General features: G+C 43.7%; 1 protein-coding gene across 1 annotated transcript in view; it reads left to right on the forward strand.

Annotated features, from left to right (window-relative positions):
- Positions 1-3578: 3578 nt before the first annotated feature.
- Positions 3579-27113, forward strand: part of ITGB7 (integrin subunit beta 7) — a 186001-nt gene continuing 162466 nt past the window's right edge. The window contains exon 1 of the mRNA XM_077298022.1: positions 3579-3708. The gene's annotated coding sequence lies outside the window, so the exon portion shown is untranslated. The remainder of the gene's footprint in view (positions 3709-27113) is intronic.

The following is a 27113-nucleotide window of genomic DNA, read 5'->3' on the forward strand; positions in this document are numbered from 1 at the left end:
CAAAGAATACAAATGTTACTCGCTTCATACCTTATACTTTTAATTAGTTGGCAGCTGAGGATAATGGACTTTGTTAATGTGTGGGTCATAGCATTTCTGTTCTTCTATTGCAAAAAGGGCAAAGAGGGAGGATTTCTGTTGCAGACTGTTACCTTTCAGATAGATTCTGTCTGGGGTTTGAAAGGTATGAGGGAGAGGGAGAATCCCCTGGGGCAGAACTCTTTATATCTTTTGCAGTTTTTCATGCAATATATATCTGAAATGGAGCAAAGTAGAGGAGGAGTATACTCAAGGGAGTGATTGGCGGAGACAAATATTTCCATATTTCCTACATATGCATGAAATCTGTCACTAGGTGTATGTTTCCCAATAAGAGACCCTGATTCCAGCATTGTGTAACTTACTGCACTTTTTTATCATTTTGATAAAATTACTGTTTTATCTACTGCAGCTCTGCTAGTCCTCTCATTGATTAGCTCTCAATAATAAACACTGGAAATACCATTACTCTCCACTTGTTGCCGAAATGGAGGCTGGAATAAGGGTCCAGCTTCTTCACTGTTGAATCCTGCTTTTGTCTTGGGCGCAATGATTGATCTGGAGAGCATGTGGACCATGACATGAAGAGGCTTTCACGAGGGACCTTTACGCCGATCCTACTGCCTGGATTATGGTGTTTGATGGTATAATGTACGGTTGCCGGACCCCTCTAGTTTTCATTCCATGTACACTAACAGCTTGTGCTACATTGATTTGGTCATGGAACCAGTGGTACAGCGGCTTCTAATCGGTATAAGGCATGTATATCAGTATATTCCATGCGTTGGAATCGAAGTTATATACCATACGCTAACTGTTAGCTTTCTGATAATGACTTATTAGTGGAAACAGCCTGTGGCCTCCTCCTTTGATCAGTAAATCACGTAATTGGCTGGACAATAGGGGGCAGCAGAAAGCTGTTTGCTACAAAGATAACAGCGTAGTGGTAGCTGTGGGTTTCTGAGTGACCCCTCCAGTGTCCCCTACTTGACAAATTGGTGGCAGAGGTGGGATTATGAGTAACCCATCCGGTGCCGTACCTTGACAAATCGGTGGCAGCGGTGGGATTCTGAGTGACCCTTCCAGTGTCCCCTCCTTGACATGTTTGTTTAAAGATGTGCCTTTTCATGCAACCATATTATTTTAGCTCTTCCTTTTTCTATTTCCACTTGAACATTTTCAGTTTGATTTTCAATTATCGTAAGTTTTACAGATTCTAGATAACATTAATGGGTGGAAAAAGTTTTGAAATAAATTCTTGGAATGATTTTTTCACACAGCAAAAACCTGGCATTTTTACAGGGGTGTGCAGACTTGTTGTATAGACTGTAACTTACATTATCTGATAAGTGTGATCATCACTAATATAAAGCAAATGGCCTCTTCAAAGAGGAAGAATACTAGAACTCTAGTACTACATTATGGGGGTAGCAGTCCTAAGAGTCAATATCAACCCTTTAATGAGCCTTGCCACATGACTTTAGATAAGAAGCAAAATCAAACACTCCATTTGCAGACACATTTCAGGGTGTTTGCCTCTGTTCAGTGCAAAATAAGAGTTTCAATTTGGTTGAGAAGGTGAGAGGCTTCTGACAGGGACTCTATCACTGATATATTCCACCTACCATAAGAAATTGCACAACTATCTTGCAAGTACAGGTGCTTCTCACAAATTTAGAATATCATTAAAAAGTTAATATATTTCAGTTCTTCAATACAAAAAGTGAAACTCATATATTATTTAAAGTCATTACACTGCTTATGACTCTCCCAAAAATTTTGAATTGAATGGCCTTTTCTTAACAATTCTTTCAAGGCTGCAGTTCTCCCGGTTGCTTGTGCACCTTTTGCTACCACACTTTTCCTTCCACTCAACTTTCCATTAATATGCTTGGATTCAGCACTCTGAACAGCCAGCTTCTTTAGCAATGACCTTTTGTGGCTTACCCTCCTTGTGGAGTGTGTCAATGACTGCCTTCTGGACATGTGTCAAGTCAGCAATCTTCCCCATGATTGTGGAGCCTACTGAAACAGACTAAGGGACCTTTTTAAACGCTTAAGAAGACTTTGTTAGGCTACTTTCAGACATAGCACATTTTTGAGCGCTATTTTGCGGGCGCTTTTCAAAAATGCGCAATGTCATTTTCGTCTGCCGGCAAAGTGAATGAGAAATTCACTTTGCCGTTCAGACACACCGCAAAAAAACGCGGCGCTGTTGTCTGCAAACACGCCGGCGTAAAAAGAATTGACATGTCAATTCTTTACGCAGCGGCGTGTCTGCGTATCCCCATAGGGCCCCATATTACCGTCCACACACAGCGCCTTTGTCCTGGGTGTCGGCGTCTTTGTACGGAGGGGTTGACACCCAGGACCGGACGTGACGTGCCGTGTGTGCAGCGCAGAGACAATGACCGGGGAGCGCACGGCGCCGTGCATGTAAGCAGCAGCCATGGCCGGCACCGACACATGGAGGGCCACACTGCGGACCTACTACTGCATCAAGTTCTCCCTGTCCTTCTACTCCACGCTGTTCTCGGTAGGTGCCGGCAGATCCCGGGGATGGACAGTGCCCATTCTCTGTGCCCAGTGTGCAGTACGCGGCGGCTGCGGCCAACCAGCGCCGGGTGCCATTGTGCGATGTGGAGGTGTGGTCTCACTGCTGTGCGCGGCTCCTGCTGCACATATAATATGTGTGTGTATTGTGTGTAATGTCGGTGACAGGACCGTGAGCAGCGCCGGCACAGAACTGGGGGCAGACAATGAATGACAGATGGGGAAGCCGCACATCACTGATGGAAAGCCACACTGTGGTAGAATGGGAGCTGGGGCCAGCTGTTCTAGTGACCCCCCACCGTCCTACTGACCACCTCCATTGTTGTAGTGACCCCCCACCCCCTGTCCTACTGACCCCCCTACTGTCCTGCTGACATTCCCTGTCGTACTGACCACCTCCATTGTTGTAGTGACCCCCCCATCCTCTGTCGTACGCAGCTGCAAAAAACGCAGCAAAAAACGCTGTGTGTGAAAGCAGCTGCGTTTCTTGCCTGCGTAAAAAAACGCAGGTAAAGCAGCAGCAAAATACGCGCGCGTAAAAATACGCAGCAAATACGCTGTGTGTGAAAGTAGCCTTAGGTGTTTTTGTTAATTATTCTAATTTACTGAGATAATGACTTTTGGGTTTTCGTTGGCTGTAAGCCATAATCCTCAATATTAACAGAAATAAACACTTGAAATAGGTCACTCTTTGTGTAATGACTCTATATAATATATGAGTTTCACTTTTTGTATTGAAGAACTGAAATATATTAACTTTTTGATGATATTCTAATTTAGTGAAAAGCACTTGTATGTGGTATCTGGGTACAGGCTCCATTCCTGTGCTGTATACTTATCATGCACTTGTATATTCTCAGTGACTAGTTAACTTTTTACCCATTTTCTGACAATTTGGTGCATCTCAGTCTCAAAATTCTGTGGCTTCCGTAGTGATAGTTCGCTTCTGTGGCTTCTACTGGCTTGATCAAAGTATAAGGAAGAGGTTTTAAGTGATGAGGACAGAGTGGAGGAGCTAAAGTCTTGCAAGGTCTTACATATACACGATATTCCTGTGTTAAGCATCTCACTTCTTCATTTATCACTGGGGAGATTTTGTATGAGAGTGGAGAACAAGTAAGTAACAAATGTCTGCAGCATCTACTTAATGTAATGCTTAATTGTAATATATCTGTAGTACAATTAATATTGTACTACAGTTATAAAATCACACTCATTATAATGAGTGTAATGATAAATTTATTATTGATTCTAAATATTATTTTAAATCTGTTAATTAATATTACAAATTTTTGTTTCCGTTTTGGGGCGTATTGTTCTTTTGTTATTTAGTTTTGATCATTATAAATGGCAATGATTATTATTATGCTCCTATCTGTAAAGATATATAAGTCAATGTCTAAAGTGTCAATGGGATGAACCGTACAACTAATAATATAACTACTATTAGAAATAATTATTCTCAATCTATTAAACGTCATCAATTGACCCTTATTGTAATAGGCATCAGAAATCTTATTGTCTTGCAAAAAAAGTGTCTCAGGATTTACCGGTAAATGTATGATTATTGATGAAAGACAGGTCCAGTTTCTGGGATCTTCCTTTGTGTAATCCGAAATTTTGGGAACCTTCCAGTCCTCTTCATCGTATTTTCTCCTAGAAACTCTTCTAGTAAAGGATGCTAGTGTGATACTTCATATTGTGGAACATGCCATAGTTAACTTACCTGACAGCTTTCATTTGTGTCCACGAGGAAATAAAGTTCTTATATTCCTCCATAGCGTAGCAGAGCCTCACAGAGGTACAGTGTGAGCTCATAGCAAATTATGGGTGCCGCAATATAGATCTGTACAGCACTGATTCACAATTATTCCATGTGGAAAAAACTAGTCAGCACAGAAGGAATCAATATCTGGTGATCACATCTGGATTAGGAAAATTTATGATTATGATGATTAGGAACATATTTGTACAACAGATAAGCAAAAATCATTAGGATTTATGCCCCAGGACAAATACTGATTTTTACAGAAAAGATATTCCTTTACCCAACACAATACTAGTGAAGCCCTCACCCAGCCCCAGAGCACGAAAAATGGAGACACTACGAGTCTCGGAAATGGTGACTTTTTTTTTTAAGAGACTTTGGAATTTTTTTTCACCAATTAAATTAAAAAGAACCTACACATGTTTGGTATCTACGAACTTGTAAGCTCGTAATGACCTGGAGAATCACAATGGCACGTCAGTTGTAGCGTTTAGGGAACATGGTAAAATAGCAAAACAAAAAACAATCGTGGAATTTCACTTTTTTGGCAATTTCCCATTTTCCAGCACGCTATTTGGCAAAACCAATGGTGTCATTCAAAAGTGCAACTCATTCCGCAAAAAAACAAGCCCTTACATGGCCATATTGACAGAAAAATAAAAAAGTTATGGCTCTGGGAAGAAGGGGAGCAAAAAATGGTAATGCAAAAATGGAAAAACCCAAAGTGGTGAAGGGGTTAAATTTAATCTGTGTTGCTATTTAAAATTGTTTTAATATATTTGGTTTTATGCTTAGATCTTAGGTCTTTCTTTCTGTTCCCGCAATGTTTTCTTTTTTCTTTCTTATTGTTTCCTTTTGCTTTTGCACACCTGCATCTTAATTACGGTAATTAGATTAGTATATAGGGATCCTCCCTTTCATAGCATGCATTCACATCAAACGCGTCTGGTGACTATACATCTCTCCCCATGTTCCCCCTGCCATTCAACATGAACTCTATATGAATACCGTCTGGTTAACTACCTCCTTTATACACAGAACTGTACAATGTATATTCAATAAACTATACATATACTCATTAGAGCCATAAAGCAATAAATAAATAAATAAATAAATAAATAAAAATGGTTGCACAAGCGTGCATATCCGTTATTAGCATATTTTACAAATGTAATACCACAAAACAGTGGTGTGAAGAATGTCAGATGCTTTCTTGTTTTTGCTTGCACAGCACAGATTTCTGGTAAGCAAAACTTCTCTTATATTAGGTTGGTTAATTACAAATTTGGACATTTCTTTTATTATAGACATATTTTACATTCTAGTATAATAAATTTAAGTAATGGGAAATGTCATAATTTAGTTTTGCTTGTGGAGCATATACTTTTAGATGTTGTAGGCCCTTAAACATCGTGTAGATCTGGGTGCAGGTCTGGGTTGCTCAAAAGACTGTGCTCCTACATGAGCGTCCACACAGCCATATAGCTGCTCAATAAAAAGCCTGCAGTGAGTATCTTTTCAGTGATCGATGGGGATCACTGGGGATTTCAGGACCTGGACCCCATCAATCTGTAGGATGATGGATGGCCCACAATATTTAAAAAAAACTTAGTTACATGTAAAACGTTTCCATCATGTCCCTCTTTTCCCTTATTTCCGACAGGCTATTAAAGTTAAAGCATCCCATATACTTTAATCAAAGTTATCTTAATCTGCCAATATTGGTGGGATCAGCCAGCAATTCGATATGTTTGGGGGAACCCTGACTCTACCCCAACAGAAGTTGTTTTGGGGATAGAGGATTCCAACCGGCTGAATTTGGTCAAATCTTTTGCTGTTGTCCGATTGATCGTCCAACTCACAGTTATCTAATATGCTGACCTTAAACTGCTTAAGTCTCTCCTTAAAGGCTATATCTGGAACTTTGTGAAAAACTAAAAATGTGCCTACACACTAACAGGCAGGTGGTTGCTATTTACCAGCTTGTTGGGCACAGCACTTTTCTTCCCTGGCACAGACTGCTCTTACCGGCGTTTCAGCTGCCTCTGGTGACATCGCGTCGACGTAGCGGTGGCTTCTTTTCCACCCTGCTCTGTTGACGGGGCACGACTTCCGACATCATTCTGATTGACAGCAAGCTCCCCCAGTTAGGCAGTGGGAATATGTCTGTAACACTGGTGGGAGCTAACTGATTACTCCCTGACACCTAGGGGTTAATGTTATGGACTGGTAATTTAGGAGCGACATGCGACTAGCTCTGGGCAGGTGGTAACTATACAGACCGCAGTCCCTGATCTTAACACAACACTAGCAGTAGCCGTGGAATGTTCCTGTCACTCCCTGGACATCTCGTCACAGCCGGAGAACTAGCTACCCCTAAAGGTAGAAACAGGAAAGCTATCTTGCCTCAGAGAAAATCCCCAAAGGATAGGACAGCCCCCCACAAATATTGGCTGTGAGAGGAGAAGGAAATGAAATACGTAGTATGAAACAAGATTTAGCAAAGGAGACCAATTCTAGCTAGATAGACAGTAAGGAAAGAAACACTGTGCGGTCAGTAATAAAAACTAGAAAAAGTCCACCGCAGAGATATGCAAAAACCTCCACACCTGACTAAAGGTGTGGAGGGCAAAATCTGCAGCCCAGAGCTTCCAGCTTAGCTAAATACATACATACTGATAAGCTGGACAAATGAACAAAACATAAATGTGCTGAACAATAAGTCCACAACAAGTGGACTGCAAAAGGACAAGCAAGGACTTAACTTTGCTGAACGGGTCAGAGTGTCAGGGAAATCCAAGATCCGTGCCTCCAGGCAAGAACAATTGGCAACTGGCATTGATTGAGGGATAAAGCCAGACTAAAATAGCCGAGCAGAAAGAAGATCAGTGGAAGCAGCTGCTGATACTAAATCCAAGAAGCAGCTATACCACTCAAAACCACAGGAGGGAGCCCAAGAGCAGAATTCACAAAAGTGCTACTTACAACCACCGGAGGGAGCCCAAGAGCGGAATTCACAACAGTGTTATGACCCCAATGGCGAGGGTCTCAGAGGAACGTGGAAGTCTGCAGAATACAAAAATCCAGCTCATAGGGCAGTGGTAACTGGGTTGACCATATATCTACTCCTAACGCCAACACTAGAAGTAGCTGGGGATCATTCCTACGTTGATTCTAGATGACACGCGCCAGCCGGAGAATCTAGCTACCCCTAGTAGAGGAAAACAAAGACCTTTCTTGCCTCCAGAGAAAGGGACCCCAAAGCTGGATAGAAGCCCCCCACAAATAATGACGGTGAGGTAAGAGGAAATGACAAACACAGAAATGAACCAGGTTTAGCACAGAGAGGCCCGCTTACTGATAGCAGAATAAAGAAAGGTAACTTATATGGTCAACAAAAACCCTATCAAAATCCACACTGGAAATTCAAGAACCCCCGAACCGTCTAACGGTCCGGGGGGAGAACACCAGCCCCCTAGAGCTTCCAGCAAAGGTCAGGATATAGATTTGGAACAAGCTGGACAAAAATACAAAACCAAAACAAATAGCAAAAAGCAAAAGGCAGACTTAGCTGATATAACTGGAACCAGGATCAGTAGACAAGAACACAGCAGACTAGCTCTGATAACTACGTTGCCAGGCATTGAACTGAAGGTCCAGGGAGCTTATATAGCAACACCCCTAACTAACGACCCAGGTGCGGATAAAAGGAATGACAGAAAAACCAGAGTCAAAAAACTAGTAACCACTAGAGGGAGCAAAAAGCAAATTCACAACAGTACCCCCCCCCCCTTAGTGAGGGGTCACCGAACCCTCACCACGACCACCAGGGCGATCAGGATGAGCGGCATGAAAGGCACGAACTAAATCGGCCGCATGAACATCAGAGGCGACCACCCAGGAATTATCCTCCTGACCATAGCCCTTCCACTTGACCAGGTACTGAAGCCTCCGCCTGGAGAGGCGAGAATCCAAGATCTTCTCCACCACGTACTCCAACTCGCCCTCAACCAACACCGGAGCAGGAGGCTCAGCAGAAGGAACTACAGGCACAATGTACCGCCGCAACAAGGACCTATGAAATACATTGTGAATAGCAAACGACACAGGAAGATCCAGACGAAAAGATACAGGATTAAGGATTTCCAATATCTTGTAAGGCCCAATAAAACGAGGTTTAAATTTGGGAGAGGAGACCTTCATAGGAACAAAGCGGGAAGAAAGCCACACCAAATCCCCAACGCGTAGTCGGGGACCCACACCGCGGCAGCGGTTGGCAAAGCGCTGAGCCTTCTCCTGTGACAACTTCAAGTTGTCCACCACATGATTCCAGATCTGCTGCAACCTATCCACCACAGAATCCACCCCAGGACAGTCAGAAGGCTCCACATGACCCGAAGAAAAGCGAGGATGGAAACCAGAGTTGCAGAAAAAAGGCGAAACCAAGGTGGCGGAACTAGCCCGATTATTAAGGGCAAACTCAGCCAACGGCAAGAATGTCACCCAATCGTCCTGATCAGCAGAGACAAAACACCTCAAATAAGCCTCCAAAGTCTGATTGGTTCGCTCCGTCTGTCCATTAGTCTGAGGATGGAAAGCAGACGAAAACGACAAATCAATGCCCATCCTACTACAAAAGGATCGCCAGAACCTGGAAACGAACTGGGATCCTCTGTCTGACACAATATTCTCAGGGATGCCGTGCAAACGAACCACGTTCTGGAAAAACACAGGAACCAGATCGGAAGAGGAAGGCAGCTTAGGCAAAGGAACCAAATGGACCATCTTGGAGAAACGATCACATATCACCCAGATAACGGACATGCCCTGAGATAGCGGAAGATCAGAAATGAAATCCATGGAGATATGTGTCCAAGGTCTCTTCGGGACAGGCAAGGGCAAGAGCAAACCGCTGGCACGAGAACAGCAAGGCTTAGCTCGAGCACAAGTCCCACAGGACTGCACAAATGACCGCACATCCCTTGACAAGGAAGGCCACCAAAAGGACCTGGCCACCAGATCTCTGGTGCCAAAAATTCCCGGGTGACCTGCCAACACCGAGGAATGAACTTCGGAAATGACTCTGCTGGTCCACTTATCCGGGACAAACAGTCTGTCAGGTGGACAAGACTCAGGCCTATCAGCCTGAAATCTCTGCAACACACGTCGCAGATCCGGAGAAATAGCTGACAAGATAACTCCATCTTTAAGAATACCAACAGGATCAGCGACTCCAGGAGCATCAGGCACAAAGCTCCTAGAAAGAGCATCGGCCTTCACATTCTTTGAACCTGGTAAATACGAGACAACAAAATCAAAGCGGGAGAAAAACAATGACCAGCGGGCCTGTCTCGGATTAAGGCGTTTAGCAGACTCGAGATACATCAGATTTTTGTGATCAGTCAAGACCACCACACGATGCTTAGCACCCTCGAGCCAATGACGCCACTCCTCAAATGCCCATTTCATGGCCAACAACTCCCGATTGCCCACATCATAATTTCGCTCGGCAGGTGAAAACTTCCTAGAGAAAAAGGCACAAGGTTTCATAACAGAGCAACCAGGGCCTCTCTGCGACAAAACGGCCCCTGCCCCAATCTCCGAAGCATCCACCTCAACCTGAAAGGGAAGTGAGACGTCAGGCTGGCACAAAACAGGCGCCGAAGTAAACCGGCGTTTCAACTCCTGGAAAGCCTCCACGGCAGCAGGAGCCCAGTTAGCTACATCGGAGCCCTTCTTGGTCATATCCGTCAAAGGTTTCACAATGCTAGAAAAATTAGCGATAAAACGACGGTAGAAGTTAGCGAAGCCCAAGAACTTCTGAAGACTCTTAACTGACGAGGGCTGAGTCCAATCAAGAATAGCTCGGACCTTGACTGGGTCCATCTCCACAGCAGAAGGGGAAAAAATGAACCCCAAAAAGGGAACCTTCTGTACACCAAAGAGACACTTTGAGCCCTTGACAAACAAAGAATTTTCACACAAAATTTTAAAGACCAACCTGACCTGCTCCACATGCGAATCCCAATTATCAGAAAAAACCAAAATATCATCCAGATAAACAATCAAAAATTTATCCAGATACTTCCGGAAAATGTCATGCATAAAGGACTGAAAAACTGAAGGCGCATTGGAGAGCCCAAAAGGCATCACCAAGTACTCAAAATGACCTTCGGGCGTATTGAATGCGGTTTTCCATTCATCCCCTTGCTTAATGCGCACAAGGTTGTACGCACCACGAAGGTCTATCTTGGTGAACCACTTGGCACCCTTAATCCGGGCAAACAACTCAGACAACAGCGGTAAAGGATACTGAAATTTGACAGTGATCTTATTTAAAAGCCGATAATCAATACAAGGTCTCAAAGATCCGTCCTTTTTTGCCACAAAAAAGAATCCCGCACCAAGAGGGGAAGAAGACGGACGAATATGTCCTTTTTCCAGAGACTCCTTGATATATGAACGCATAGCGGTATGTTCAGGTACCGACAGATTAAACAGTCTTCCCTTAGGAAATTTACTGCCTGGGATCAAATCTATAGCACAGTCACAGTCCCTATGAGGAGGCAGTGCACTGGACTCAGACTCACTGAAGACATCCTGATAATCAGACAAATACTCCGGAACTTCCGAAGGCGTAGAAGAAGCAATAGACACAGGCAGGGAATCCTCATGAATACCACGACAGCCCCAACTTGAGACTGACATAGCCTTCCAGTCCAGGACTGGATTATGGGTCTGTAACCATGGCAGCCCTAAAACGACCAAATCATGCATTTTATGTAAAACCAGGAAACGTATCACCTCGCGGTGTTCAGGAGTCATGCACATGGTAACCTGAGTCCAATACTGCGGTTTATTTGCTGCCAATGGTGTAGCATCAATACCCCTAAGAGGAATAGGATTTTCTAATGGTTCAAGAGTAAATCCACAGCGCTTAGCAAATGAGAGATCCATGAGACTCAGGGCAGCACCTGAATCTACAAACGCCATGACAGGATAAGATGACAGTGAGCAAATCAAAGTTACAGACAGAATAAATTTAGGTTGCAAATTACCAACGGTGACAGGACTAACAACCTTAGCTATACGTTTAGAGCATGCTGAGATAACATGTGTAGAATCACCACAGTAGTAGCACAAGCCATTCCGGCGTCTATGAATTTTCCGCTCATTTCTAGTCAGGATTCTATCACATTGCATTAAATCAGGTGTCTGTTCAGACAACACCATGAGGGAATTTGCGGTTTTTCTATCACATTGCACCGAATTAGGTGTCTGTTCAGACAACACCATGAGGGAATTTGCGGTTTTGCGCTCCCGCAACCGCCGGTCAATTTGAATAGCCAGTGCCATAGTATCATTCAGACCTGTGGGAATGGGAAAACCCACCATAACATTCTTAATGGCTTCAGAAAGGCCATTTCTAAAATTAGCGGCCAGTGCACACTCGTTCCAATGTGTCAGCACGGACCATTTCCGAAATTTTTGGCAATACACTTCAGCCTCGTCCTGCCCCTGAGACATAGACAGCAAGGCCTTTTCTGCCTGAATCTCAAGATTGGGTTCCTCATAAAGTAAACCGAGCGCCAGAAAAAACGCATCAAGATCAGCCAATGCCGGATCTCCTGGCGCCAGCGAAAAAGCCCAATCCTGAGGGTCGCCCCGTAAGAACGAAATAACAATTTTTACTTGCTGAGCAGAATCTCCTGATGAACAGGGTCTCAGGGACAAAAACAATTTACAATTATTCACGAAATTCCTAAACTTAAACCTGTCTCCGGAAAACAGTTCAGGAATCGGTATTTTAGGTTCTGACCTAGGATTTCTGATAACATAGTCTTGTATGCCCTGCACACGAGTAGCCAGCTGGTCCACACTTGTAATCAAGGTCTGGACATTCATGTCTGCAGCAAGCATAGCCACTCTGAGGTAAAGGGGAAGGAGAAAAAAAAAAACTCAGAATCTTCTTTCTTATAATCCCTCTTCTGCAATGCATTAAACATTTAATACTGGCCTGGCAAACTGTTATGACCCCAATGGCGAGGGTCTCAGAGGAACGTGGAAGTCTGCAGAATACAAAAATCCAGCTCATAGGGCAGTGGTAACTGGGTTGACCATATATCTACTCCTAACGCCAACACTAGAAGTAGCCGGGGATCATTCCTACGTTGATTCTAGATGACACGCGCCAGCCGGAGAATCTAGCTACCCCTAGTAGAGGAAAACAAAGACCTTTCTTGCCTCCAGAGAAAGGGACCCCAAAGCTGGATAGAAGCCCCCCACAAATAATGACGGTGAGGTAAGAGGAAATGACAAACACAGAAATGAACCAGGTTTAGCACAGAGAGGCCCGCTTACTGATAGCAGAATAAAGAAAGGTAACTTATATGGTCAACAAAAACCCTATCAAAATCCACACTGGAAATTCAAGAACCCCCGAACCGTCTAACGGTCCGGGGGGAGAACACCAGCCCCCTAGAGCTTCCAGCAAAGGTCAGGATATAGATTTGGAACAAGCTGGACAAAAATACAAAACCAAAACAAATAGCAAAAAGCAAAAGGCAGACTTAGCTGATATAACTGGAACCAGGATCAGTAGACAAGAGCACAGCAGACTAGCCCTGATAACTACGTTGCCAGGCATTGAACTGAAGGTCCAGGGAGCTTATATAGCAACACCCCTAACTAACGACCCAGGTGCGGATAAAAGGAATGACAGAAAAACCAGAGTCAAAAAACTAGTAACCACTAGAGGGAGCAAAAAGCAAATTCACAACACAACAGGTTAAGATGTATTTTTATATGTGGGTAGATGTGTTCACAGCTAAGAAAGTTGGTGCCAAGGTAAGTTCCCAAACCTTAGTGACATATAACAAGAACCTGGCACTCAACTGATATAATGCAAGTGGATTTATTCAGTTCCAAATGGTGGTACAGTACAGTAACGCATTATATCAGTTGAGTGCCAGGTTCTTGTTATAAGTCACTAAGATGTATTTTTAGGCATTTCGGTGTGGCAAAGGTATAATATCCCCTAGGGCTACAGTTAGCTGGGACAGGGTTAACTGAAATGGCCAGCTCAGTTCAGAGGGGGGACTGAATGTTAGTGACAGAGGCAGGAAGTGACAGTCAATGTGAGGGCAGCAGTGCGTATGCAGCAGGACTTTTGGGCTGCTAGGGACAATGTAAGCCTAATATTCGGGGTAGAGGATTGCCGCAAATACCCTTTGTGTGATTCCATCTAATGGCCAAGGGCAACCTCGAGATGGACGTCTGGGGACAGGGACACACTCGGCTTGTGAAGCTAGCTCAGACCACATGGGTGGAAGGTATTTCAATCCAGATATACTGCTAGATGTAAAGAAGATGCCCAAGGGCTAGGAAAGCCAGAGAGGGGGATATGCCACCCATCCCGAGAACCAGGGCTAAAGTTGTATCCGGTACCTGTGGGAAAGATGACAACCTGTTGGGCCTTATCCTTTCAATCTGCCTGCAAATGCTGCATAGACTGCCAATCTCAAAGTAAAAGTTTGGTTTTATTAACCACATGTCTCCTGGATTGATTGCTGCCCTGGTTCTGGAAGAAGGATTCCTGGAGTCAGAGAATTATTTTAGTAACTCATCTTTGAGTCTTTTATATTTTATTAATGTCTATTGTATTTTTGAAGGTGAGACTTGGTATAGCTACAGCAGAAAAAAACAGTGTTTGTATCAAAATGAGAGCAAACAGCCTAGTAAGTGACAAAAACCTGGTGACAGATTCCCTTTAAATATGCAAACAAGCATCCAATATACTTTACTTACTGCCTAACTACACTGTTCACTGATTTTGAAGCTTCGGGAAATCAATTTCCCTAAATCTTTAAGTCTAAAACCCTTTAAGTGCTTGCTTCATCACAGCTACTGAGTCAATCAACTGATCACCATCAGTCTTGATGATACCTGATGGACATACACATGGGATGACTCAAGACTGCCAGAGGGGGAGCTCTCTGTTATAGAAACCCTGTCTATAATGCCCATATGCTCTGATAGGGCACTTTCACATTAAAAATGTGCTTTTTTATAGCATACAGTTTACCATGTTTGGAACGCGCTGCCACAAGAGGTGGTGAGTTCTCCTTCAATTGAAGTCTTCAAACAGAGGCTGGACAGACATCTGTCGGAGATGGTTTAGTGAATCTTGCATTGAGCAGGGGGTTGGACACGATGACCCTGGAGGTTCCTTCCAGCTCTGATAATTCTATGATTCTGATCCAATGGTGATTCTGGTGAATAATAGCCATAAGTTGTTCTCACGTTTTAAAGTAAATTCACAATTTTTGTGACAATGTAATATACCTTAGGGCTGTTTTGGCATATAACCTTTGTATTTCCATTTCATATTCTGCCTACTTTTTGCAATCAAGATCAGTCACTGCTAGAACTACTGGCTAACAGTTTGATTTAACATTTTGTCATTCTGAAAGATCAGCTCTCCGCACGTATATGAAACCTAACAAGAGAGATAGTCAGAAGTGATTCTGTGTGCAGACAGTGCGTGGTGTATGTCTGTAATCTGTCATGACATCTCATCCCACGTTCTCACGGTAAGCTTGTCACACACAGACAGACACATATTTTTTGTCATAATAATTTTCAGGACAACCTGTGAAATGTCAGATTATCTTTATTTATAAAGTTTCCAATTGCTGTAATTTCTCTAATTTAGAATTTAGTCAACTATCTTATAGGGGGAGTCCAGGATTTTACATTTTAAGCATAACATAATTTTTCAGAATAAGCTGTCTTATATGTACATGAGGCATAACACTATTTCTGGCCATTAGATCACTTGTATCCTTCATTTTTCAAAAGTTGTCCCCTCTGACGGCAATGTCTCTAATTCAGTCCTCGCTGAACTAATGAGTGTAGACTAGTTGCTATGATGTCTAGTTCACCGTTCTTTTTCTGTAGCACATATTCAAAAGCAGGAACAGCAGCATAAAGGTCATTATACAGCTGTACCTAGCTGTGTGGCTGTGAATCCAGCCCTGGAGAGAGATAAAACAGTTGCTTGAAGCTGCAGCTCCACCTGTCTGGTCCCTCACTGTGTTGCATGCTCCTCACTCCTATTCTCCCTCCATAATGGGAGGTGTAACCTGACCCCTCACTAAGTTGGCTATCCATCTTTTCTTGAGCAAAACAGAGTTGAGCTGCTTTTTCTTTAGAGTGGATGATAAGTTCAGGAGGCAGGGGAGGGGAAGAAGCAGGGGGAGGGGGCAGGGGGAGGGGAAGAAGTGGCACATAAATGGAGAAATAAGCACATTTTTCTGATATGATATATCACACCTTTTGTTATATTCGCTTGTAATATCTACAGTATATATATATAATTGTCTAAGGGGTACTTCCGTCTGTCTGTCTTTCTGTCTGTCGGTCGGCAACTTCCGTCACGGAAATCCCGCGTCGCTGATTGGTCTCGCTAGCTGCCTGTCATGGCTGCCGCGACCAATCAGCAACGGGCACAGTCCAATTAGTCCCTCCCTACTCCCCTGCAGTCAGTGCCCGGCGCCCGCTCACTCCATAATCCCCTCCGTCACCGCTCACACAGTGTTAATGCCAACGGTGACGGACCACGTTATGCCGCGGGTTACACACTCCGTTACCGCTGCTATTAACCCTGTGTGTCCCCAACGTTTTACTATTGATGCTGCCTATGCAGCATCAATAGAAAAAAAATCTAATGTTAAAAATAATAATTAAAAAAAAAAAAAAACCTGCTATACTCACCCTCCGTAGTCCGAGGATGCGCTCGCGCCTTCCGCCAGCTTCCGGTCCCAGAGATGCATTGCGAAATTACCCAGAAGACCGCTAAGTCTTCTGGGTAATTTCGCAATGCATCCTGGGAACGGAAGATGGCGGCAGCTGCGCGCACATCGCCAGCGCGCCGTTGCATCCCAGGAGGTGAGTATGTAACTATTTTTTATTTTAATTCTTTTTTTTAACAAGGATATGGTGCCCACACTGCTGCATACTGCGTGGGCTGAGTTATATACTACATGGCTGCTATATACTACGTGGGCAGTACTATATACTACATGGCTGCTATATACTACGTGGGCAGTATTATATACTACATGGCTGCTATATACTATGTGGGCAGTACTATATACTACATGGCTGCTATATACTATGTGGGCAGTACTATATACTACATGGCTGCTTTATACTACATGGGCAGTACTATATACTACATGTCTGCTATATACTACGTGGGCAGTACTATACACTACATGGCTGCTATATACTACGTGGACAGTACTATATACTACATGGCTGCTATATACTACGTGGGCAGTACTATATACTACATGGCTGCTATATACTACGTGGGCAGTACTATATACTACATGGCTGCTATATACTACGTGGGCAGTACTATATACTACATGGCTGCTATATACTACGTGGGCAGTACTATATACTACATGGCTGCTATATACTACGTGGGCAGTACTATATACTACATGTCTGCTATATACTACGTGGGCAGTACTATACACTACATGGCTGCTATATACTACGTGGACAGTACTATATACTACATGTCTGCTATATACTATGTGGGCAGTACTATATACTACATGGCTGCTATATGTTACGTGGGCAGTACTATATACTACATGGCTGCTATATACTACGTGGGCAGTACTATATACTATGTGGGCAGTGTTAGATACTGCGTGGGCAGTGTTAGATACTGCGTGGGCTGTAAGATACTGCGTGGGCTGCGTTATATACTACATGGCTGCTATGTACTACGTGGCCAGTGTTACATACTATGTGGCCTGTGTTTTGTACTGCGTGGGCTGTGCTATATATTGCGTGGCCTGCGTTATATACTATGTCGCCTGTGTTATATACTACGTGGCTGCTATATACTGCGTGGCCTGTGTTATATAGTACGTGGGCTGTGTTATATACTGTTTGGGCTGTGTTATATACTGCGTGGCCACTGTTATATATTGCGTGGCCTGTATTAACGAATCGGGTATTCTATAATATGTATGTATATAGCAGCCACATACTATATAGCACAGGCCACGTACTATTTGTCTGCTATATACTACATGGCTCCTATATACTACGTGGCCTGTGCTATATACTATGTGGCTGCTATATACATACATATTCTAGAATACCCGATGCGTTAGAATCGGGCCACCATCTAGTCATTGATAAAAGCAGCAGTAAGTTGTATGCCATGGCTTTGCAGCCATTAGTCTCACATTCTGTGATGTGTGGGGAAAACCACACCAATCTAAAAATTATCATCTTTCTTGCGAATATGTGATCATTTTTTGAAAACTATAATATCCCTGTAATGCATGTTTATGTTTATCATGGTGCAATATGGCCGGAAGCAAATTAATTTTGAGTGATGTATCGTCAATTTAATATATATTTTATGGACAGATTTTTTGCTAACTAAAAAGTCAAAAGAAATGAGTCTGTTTTTTTCGATTTTTAAGCAGACAAATTCCCATTTTGTGCTGAAGCACAGTGTGGTTGACACATACCACATGTCTGCATCTACACTGACGTGTCTTCAAAAACGGCTCTAAATTTGTGCCCTCAAACCCTATTTCCTGTAAGCAGTCAACTTGAAGTATGTAGGAACCATATTTAGTAGTTTAGAACCATAAATGCCTTCTTGCAACTTTGCAGCAAATAATCAGCATTTAGGGTGAAAAGGTCTGACTAAAAATCTTTGCTTGACCTTTATAAAAAGGCCCTCAAAAAATAACATTTCAAGGAAAGAGTTCATACAGGGAGTGTGCAGTGAAACAGCCTGGAGACCCCCGTTACCACGACACTAGTACTCCTCAAGTGCTCAAATAATATGAAAAAATAATTAAAAACCCTAAAACAAAGCAATCCAAGGTGATTAAGATGAACCCCATGCACTTCCAGCCTGATTTGCATATGACTTCTACTGTAGATTTTTCATGACTAGCAAATCTGATCTCTACAAAAGGTACCATCTTTATTGAGGAGCGAGCTCCTATATAGCCACATCATTACTATGTGATTGTTTGAGCAGTCAAATGGTCTTGTCTTGGCTTTGGCTTGCTTCTCTTCTGCTGGACGTTTGGGACTGTATAGCAGCCGATTTTTAATTCCTCAGCAGCGCCATTGGAGGAAAAAATAGGTATTACACAATACCCAATGAAGACAATGCCCTGACCGATCCTCACGAGAGAGAGAAAGAAAGGGAAATATAATCTTGGAGCTGCTTTCTGCTTCATCTAATTTATAGAGGTCTCGAATAATGAATGGACATCTAAAAATGGGAAGTATGGTTGCAGATGTACAATCTAAAGGCTGCCATACACATTAGATAAATGTGTATGTATATGGGGGCCTCCCGATTGTCCGCCAACATTCTAACAACCTCCTTATATCAGCAGACAAGTAGATACATTTCTGATTTGGTGCTGACGCACAGTGTGGTTTGTTAAGTTACTTTTTTCAAAGAATATATTTGCATGTATAATACTAAGTTGCATTATAAACCAGTAATATGTAAAATGTATTTTGGAAGTTGCTTAAGTCAGTTATGAAAATGTGAAAGCCAAATACAGGACCATTCTTGAAGAAAACCTGTTGGAGTCTGCAAAAGACCCGAGACTGGGACGAAGATTTGTCTTCCAACCAGACAATGATCCCAAACATAAAGCAAAATCTACAATGGAATGGTTCACAAATAAACATATCCAGGTGTTAGAATGGCCAAGTCAAAGTCCAGACCTCAATCCAATTGAGAATCTGTGGAAAGAGCTGAAAACTGCTGTTCACAAACGATCTCCATCAAACCTCACTGAGCTCGAGCTGTTTGCCAAGGAAGAATGGGCAAGAATTTCAGTCTCCTAATGTACAAAACTGATAGAGACATACCCCAAGCGACTCGCAGCTGTAATTGCAGCAAAAGGTGGCGCAACAAAATATTAAGTTAAAGGGACCGAATAATATTGCACGCCCCACTTTTCAATTTTTGAATTTCCACAAAAATTTAAAATAACCAATATATTTCATTCAACTTCACAATTGTGTTCCAGTTGTTGTTGATTCTTCATCAAAAATTTACATTTGGTATCTTTATGTTTGAAGCATGATATGTGGGAAAAGGTTGAAAAGTTCCAGTTGGCCGAATACTTTCGCAAGGCACTGTAATGCTAATGGGGAACTTATAAAGGATGACATTGACATATTGAGGGTTTTGAGGAAATATTATGTAAATGTTTACAAATCTGCATTTTCTGGTACCATAGATGAGATCTTAATAATATTACCTTACCTAGTTTGTCGATGGTGGCCAGTATGGCTCTGGAACTACCTAAGTACATTGAGTAATTAGAAGAAGTAAGACAAACTAAGCAAAAAGATATACATCATGACTCAAACAGGAGAACATTAAAACGCATTGCACACCTCAACTGTCACTGTGTGAATAGCAAAAGTTATCACAGGTTTAGCTAATACAAAAAAAGTATAGAACCCCCTGTTTTCTTTGTAAAATATGTCTGCAGTCAGATGATAGGTGCCCAAGATGTAATGCAGAAAATGCTCACTTAATGCATATGATGTAGGAGTGCCCAGCTTTCTGTGCATTTTGGAATGGGATGTGTCATAATATGTAGAGTCTCTAATATAACCTTCAGGTGGACCCTAGAGTCGGTGTGTTGGGTTTAGTGGAGGACTAAGTGGAATATGACTCAGTCCAAACAGGTATTGTTCGAATTCTGTTTCAAGCCAGAAAACGTATAATATCTCATTGGATGCCAAATTCTCCTTCCATATATTCCAGATTTGCAAAATAGAATGAATTCAATAATCAGACTTGTAAAAGGGGTTTATAGGAAATGGAAAGCAATGCATAAGATGCCCAAGCGAGGTAGTCGTGGGCAAGCTTAAGTCCCCACTCGCTCTGGCAAGACAAGGTGTGTCCCAGTCCCGGTGTGCTGCTCTGTCTGTGGTGCTTCCCACTTACTTCTGGCCTGCAGGCCTCTTCTGACTCCAGGAATCCTTCTTCTGGAACCAGGGAATTAATCCAGGGGACACAAGGTGCATAAAAACCAGACTTTTACCTTGTGAATGGCAGTATGTACAGTATTTACAGGCAGATGCAGAGGATAAAGCCCAATGGGTTGTCATCTTTCCCACAGGTACTGGATAGAACTTCAGCTCTTCTTCTCGGTATAGGTGGCATGTCCCTCTCACTGGCTTTTCTAGCCCTAGGGAGTCTTTCTCACCTCTAGAAGTATATCCGTATTGCAATACCTTCTGACCCATTTAGTCTGAGTCCATTTTTCCCTGCAACTCTGCAAGCTGAGTGTGCCTCTGTTCCCCGACGTTCATTTTGAGGTTGCCCCAGGCCATTTAAATGGCATGACATGGAAGGGTATTTGCGGCAATCCACTGCCCCAAGTATTAGGCTCACGCTGTCCCTAGCAGCCTCCTAGGCCTGTGACTTCACTCCCTGCTGTCCACACACTCACTGCCGTGTCACTTCTCGGACTTGCTACCAACTCCCAGTTCCCCCTCCCAAACTGGGCCGGCCACTGCAGTTAACCTTTTCCCTGCCCCAGTGGGTATCATACCTTTATCACATACATGAGCATGAAATACATTTAACCCTTGAGTGTCAGGGAGCAATCCATCAGCTCCTACCACCATTACAGGGCCATGGCTGAACACCCCGTGGTTCGCCATTTGCTTTGTTCATAGGAAGAATAAGAGAAGTGGTATAAATATTCATTTAAAAGGAATATGCTAGTAGGATCAACCATCAATTTTACAGGCCAATTATCTATACCTCATAGAACAAACAGCAAAAGAACAAGAGATGAAACATAGGCCAAAGGTAACTGAGCCCACCATTTCCACACTTTACTTATAGCCCAAAGTTCACAAGAACAGTACCATCCCACCCGGACTGTTGTGAACTCTGTTTTTGGGCTCCCTCTTGTGGTCACAAGTGGTACTGTGTGAGTGCTGTCTTTGGGCTCCCTCTGGTGGCTCTTTGTGTCTTTCTGCAGGTCTGAGGCGGATCAGCTGTCTCGTTATCTGTTAGCTGTTTCCTATTTAGCTCACCTGGACTTTCAGTGTTTGCCTGCTGTCGATATATTCAGTGCTATCTTGATCCTCCTGAATTCCTTCGCTATCAGTCTCTCCAAGAGAAGCTAAGTTTTCTGTTTGGTTATTTTTTGCTCATTAGTGTTCAACATGTTTCTTGGTTATTTACTTGTCCTTGTCCAGCTTGCTAATATGTGATTTCCTTGCTTGCTGGTAGCTCTAGGGGGCTGAGTTTCTCCCCTCACACCGTTAGTTGGTGTGGGGGTTCTTGTATTCTCAGCGTGGATATTTTGTATAGGGTTTTTTACTGACCGCACAGTTCCCTGCCTGTCTTCTGCTATCTAGTATTAGTGGGCCTCATTTGCTGAATCTGTTTTCATTTCTACGTTTTGTATTTTCCCCTTACCTCACCGTTAATATTTGTTGGGGGCTTACTATATCTTTGGGGTCATTTCTCTGAGGCAAGTGAGGTCTTACTTTCTCTATAGGGGTAGCAAGTTTCTCAGGCTGCGTCGAGACGTCCAGGAATTTAGGCACGTTCACCGGCTACCTTCAGTGTGTTTGGTTAGGATCAGGTTTTGCGGTCAGTCCAGTTACCACCTCCCTAGAGCTCGTTCTATGTTCAGTAACTTAGCTAGTTGATTCTGTGATCCTCAGCCACTAAGGATCATAACAGTACAGCAGGCCATAAAGTGTTTAATGCATCGCAGAAGTGGTATAAGAGAAGCCCTGAGTACAATATTTATTTTTTTTTCCTCTCCCTTTGCTGCAGTCTGTCCAGCTTCTCTCATCCCCTTAATCTCTGGGTGGCTTTGAGTTCAGCTGCAGACATGGATATTCAGAGTCTGACTTCTAGTGTGGATCATCTTGCTGCAAAGGTGCAAAGCATTCAGGATTTGGTTGTTCACAGTCCTATGTCTGAGCCAAAAGTACCTATTCCTGAGTTGTTTTCTGGAGATAGATCTAGGTTTCTGAATTTTAAGAATAATTGTAAATTATTTCTTTCTTTGAGAACTCGTTCCTCTGGTGATTCCGCTCAGCAAGTTAGAATTGTTATCTCCCTGTTACGTGGCGACCCTCAAGATTGGGCTTTCTCCCTGGCGCCAGGAGATCCTGCATTGCTGAATGTGGATGCGTTTTTTCTGGCGCTTGGTTTGCTTTATGAGGAACCTGATCTTGAGAACCAGGCAGAAAAGGCCTTGCTGGCTCTCTCTCAGGGCCAGGATGAAGCTGAGGTGTATTGTCAAAAATTTCGGAAATGGTCGGTGCTTACTCAATGGAATGAGTGTGCCCTGGCTGCAAATTTCAGAAAAGGTCTTTCTGAAGCCATTAAGAATGTTATGGTGGGGTTCCCCACGCCTGCAAGTCTGAATGACTCAATGGCTTTGGCCATTCAGATTGATCGGCGTTTGCGGGAGCGCAAATCTGCGCACCATCTGGCGGTGTTTTCTGAACAGAGACCTGAGTCTATGCAATGTGACCGAATTCTGACCAGAATTAAGCGGCAAAATCATAGACGTCAAAATGGGTTGTGCTTTTACTGTGGTGATTCAACTCATGTTATCTCAGCATGCTCTAAGCGCGTAAAAAAAATCGCTAAATCTGTCACCGTTGGTACTATACAGCCTAAATTCATTTTGTCTGTTACTTTAATTTGTTCTTTGTCATCCTACTCGGTTATGGCTTTTGTGGATTCAGGTGCTGCCCTGAACCTGATGGATTTGTCGTTTGCCAGGCGCTGTGGTTTTGTTCTGGAGCCTTTAAAATTCCCTATTCCACTGAGGGGAATTGATGCTAAACCATTGGCTGAGAATAGGCCTCAGTATTGGACTCAAGTGACCATGTGCATGACTCCTGTACATCAGGAGGTGATTCGCTTTCTTGTGCTGCATAATTTGCATGATGTTGTTGTTTTGGGTCTGCCATGGCTGCAGGCCCATAATCCAGTTCTGGATTGGAAAGCTATGTCTGTTTCAAGTTGGGGTTGCCAGGGGATTCATGGCGATGCTCCTTTGGTGTCAATTGCTTCTTCCACTCCTTCTGAGGTTCCTGAGTTTTTGTCGGACTACCAGGATGTATTTGATGAGCCCAGATCCGGTTACCTGCCTCCTCACAGGGATTGTGATTGTGCTATAAATTTGATTCCTGGTAGTAAGTTCCCTAAGGGACGACTTTTTAATTTGTCTGTACCAGAACATGCCGCGATGCGGAGTTATATAAAGGAGTCTTTAGAGAAGGGACATATTCGCCCGTCCTCCTCCCCTCTTGGTGCAGGATTCTTTTTTGTGGCCAAAAAGGATGGTTCTCTGAGACCTTGTATAGATTATCGTCTTCTAAATAAAATCACGGTCAAATTTCAGTATCCTTTGCCATTATTATCTGATCTGTTTGCTCGGATTAAGGGGTCCAGTTGGTTCACCAAGATAGATCTTCGTGGTGCGTATAACCTTGTGCGTATTAAGCAGGGGGATGAATGGAAAACAGCATTTAATACGCCCAAAGGCCATTTTGAGTACTTGGTGATGCTTTTTGGACTCTCTAATGCTCCTTCTGTGTTCCAGTCCTTCATGCATGACATCTTCCGAGAATATCTGGATAAATTTATGATTGTGTATCTGGATGACATTTTGGTCTTTTCTGAGGACTGGGAGTCCCATGTGAAGCAGGTCAGGATGGTATTTCAGGTCCTGCGTGCTAATGCCTTATTTGTGAAGGGCTCAAAATGTCTCTTCGGAGTACAGAAGGTTTCCTTTTTGGGTTTTATTTTTTCTCCTTCTACTATTGAGATGGACCCAGTCAAGGTCCAGGCTATTCATGACTGGACTCAGCCTACATCTGTTAAGAGTCTTCAGAAGTTCTTGGGATTTGCTAATTTTTACCGTCGCTTCATTGCTAATTTTTCTGGCGTGGTTAAACCCTTGACGGATTTGACCAAGAAGGGTTCTGATGTGACTAATTAGTCTCCTGCGGCCGTGGAGGCCTTTCGGGAGCTGAAGCGCCGGTTTTCTTCGGCTCCAGTTTTGTGTCAGCCTGATGTCTCTCTTCCTTTTCAGGTCGAGGTTGATGCTTCTGAGATTGGAGCAGGGGCTGTTTTGTCGCAGAGAAGCTCTGATTGCTCTGTGATGAAACCTTGTGCTTTCTTTTCAAGAAAGTTTTCACCTGCCGAGCGGAATTATGATGTTGGTAATCGGGAGTTGTTGGCTATGAAGTGGGCATTTGAGGAGTGGCGACATTGGCTCGAGGGAGCTAAGCATCGTGTGGTGGTCTTGACTGATCACAAAAATCTGATTTATCTCGAGTCTGCCAAGCGGCTGAATCCTAGACAGGCTCGTTGGTCGTTGTTTTTCTCCCGTTTCGATTTCGTGGTCTCGTACCTGCCTGGTTCGAAGAACGTGAAGGCTGATGCTCTTTCTAGGAGTTTTGTGCCTGACTCTCCGGGAGTTTCAGAGCCGGCTGGTATCCTCAGAGAGGGAGTGATTTTGTCTGCCATTTCCCCAGATTTGCGACGAGTGCTGCAGAAATTTCAGGCAGATAGACCTGACCGTTGCCCACCAGAGAGACTGTTTGTCCCAGATAGATGGACTAGCAGAGTTATTTCCGCGGTTCATTCTTCGGTGTTGGCAGGCCATCCTGGGATTTTTGGTACCAGAGATTTGGTGGCTAGGTCCTTCTGGTGGCCTTCCTTGTCGCGGGGTGTGCGTTCCTTTGTGCAGTCCTGTGGGATTTGTGCTCGGGCTAAGCCTTGCTGTTCTCGTGCCAGCGGTTTGCTTTTGCCTTTGCCTGTCCCGAAGAGGCCTTGGATGCACATTTCCATGGATTTTATTTCGGATCTTCCAGTCTCTCAGAGAATGTCTGTCATCTGGGTGGTGTGTGATCGTTTTTCCAAAATGGTCCATTTGGTGCCCTTGCCTAAGTTGCCTTCCTCCTCCGATTTGGTTCCTCTATTTTTTCAGAATGTGGTTCGCTTGCACGGCATCCCTGAAAATATTGTGTCTGACAGAGGATCCCAGTTTGTGTCCAGATTTTGGCGGATCTTTTGTGCTAAGATGGGCATTGATTTGTTTTTTTCGTCGGCCTTCCATCCTCAGACGAATGGCCAAACCGAGCGAACTAATCAGACCTTGGAAACTTATTTAAGATGTTTTGTTTCTGCTGATCAGGATGATTGGGTGACTTTTTTGCCATTGGCCGAGTTTGCCCTTAATAATCGGGCTAGTTCTGCTACTTTGGTTTCGCCTTTTTTCTGCAATTCTGGTTTCCATCCTCGTTTTTCCTCGGGTCAGGTTGAGCCTTCTGACTGTCCTGGGGTGGATAGGTTGCAGCAGATTTGGAACCATGTGGTGGACAATTTGAAGTTGTCACAGGAGAAGGCTCAGCGCTTTGCCAACCGCCGTCGCGGTGTGGGTCCCCGACTTCGTGTTGGGGATTTGGTATGGCTGTCTTCTCGGTATGTTCCTATGAAGGTCTCCTCTCCTAAGTTCAAGCCTCGCTTCATCGGTCCTTATAAGATTTTGGAAATCCTTAACCCGGTGTCATTTCGTTTGGACCTCCCAGCGTCGTTTGCCATTCATAACGTGTTCCATAGGTCTTTGTTGCGGAGGTATGTGGTGCCTGTGGTTCCTTCTGTTGAGCCCCCTGCCCCGGTGCTGGTTGAGGGCGAATTGAAGTACATGGTGGAGAAGATCTTGGATTCTCGTATTTCTAGACGGAGGCTTCAGTATTTGGTTAAGTGGAAGGGCTATGGTCAGGAGGATAATTCCTGGGTTGTCGCCTCGGATGTTCATGCGGCCGATTTGGTTCATGCCTTCCATGTGGCTCATCCTGATCGCCCTGGGGGTTTTGATGAGGGTTCAGTGACTCCTCCTCAAGGGGGGGGGGTACTGTTGTGAACTCTGTTTTTGGGCTCCCTCTTGTGGTCACAAGTGGTACTGTGTGAGTGCTGTCTTTGGGCTCCCTCTGGTGGCTCTTTGTGTCTTTCTGCAGGTCTGAGGCGGATCAGCTGTCTCGTTATCTGTTAGCTGTTTCCTATTTAGCTCACCTGGACTTTCAGTGTTTGCCTGCTGTCGATGTACTCAGTGCTATCTTGATCCTCCTGAATTCCTTCGCTATCAGTCTCTCCAAGAGAAGCTAAGTTTTCTGTTTGGTTATTTTTTGCTCATTAGTGTTCAACATGTTTCTTGGTTATTTACTTGTCCTTGTCCAGCTTGCTAATATGTGATTTCCTTGCTTGCTGGTAGCTCTAGGGGGCTGAGTTTCTCCCCTCACACCGTTAGTTGGTGTGGGGGTTCTTGTATTCTCAGCGTGGATATTTTGTATAGGGTTTTTTACTGACCGCACAGTTCCCTGCCTGTCTTCTGCTATCTAGTATTAGTGGGCCTCATTTGCTGAATCGGTTTTCATTTCTACGTTTTGTATTTTCCCCTTACCTCACCGTTAATATTTGTTGGGGGCTTACTATATCTTTGGGGTCATTTCTCTGAGGCAAGTGAGGTCTTACTTTCTCTATAGGGGTAGCAAGTTTCTCAGGCTGCGTCGAGACGTCCAGGAATTTAGGCACGTTCACCGGCTACCTTCAGTGTGTTTGGTTAGGATCAGGTTTTGCGGTCAGTCCAGTTACCACCTCCCTAGAGCT

The sequence above is a fragment of the Ranitomeya variabilis genome, chromosome 3 (genome assembly GCF_051348905.1).
Source record: "Ranitomeya variabilis isolate aRanVar5 chromosome 3, aRanVar5.hap1, whole genome shotgun sequence".
NCBI lineage: Eukaryota > Metazoa > Chordata > Amphibia > Anura > Dendrobatidae > Ranitomeya > Ranitomeya variabilis.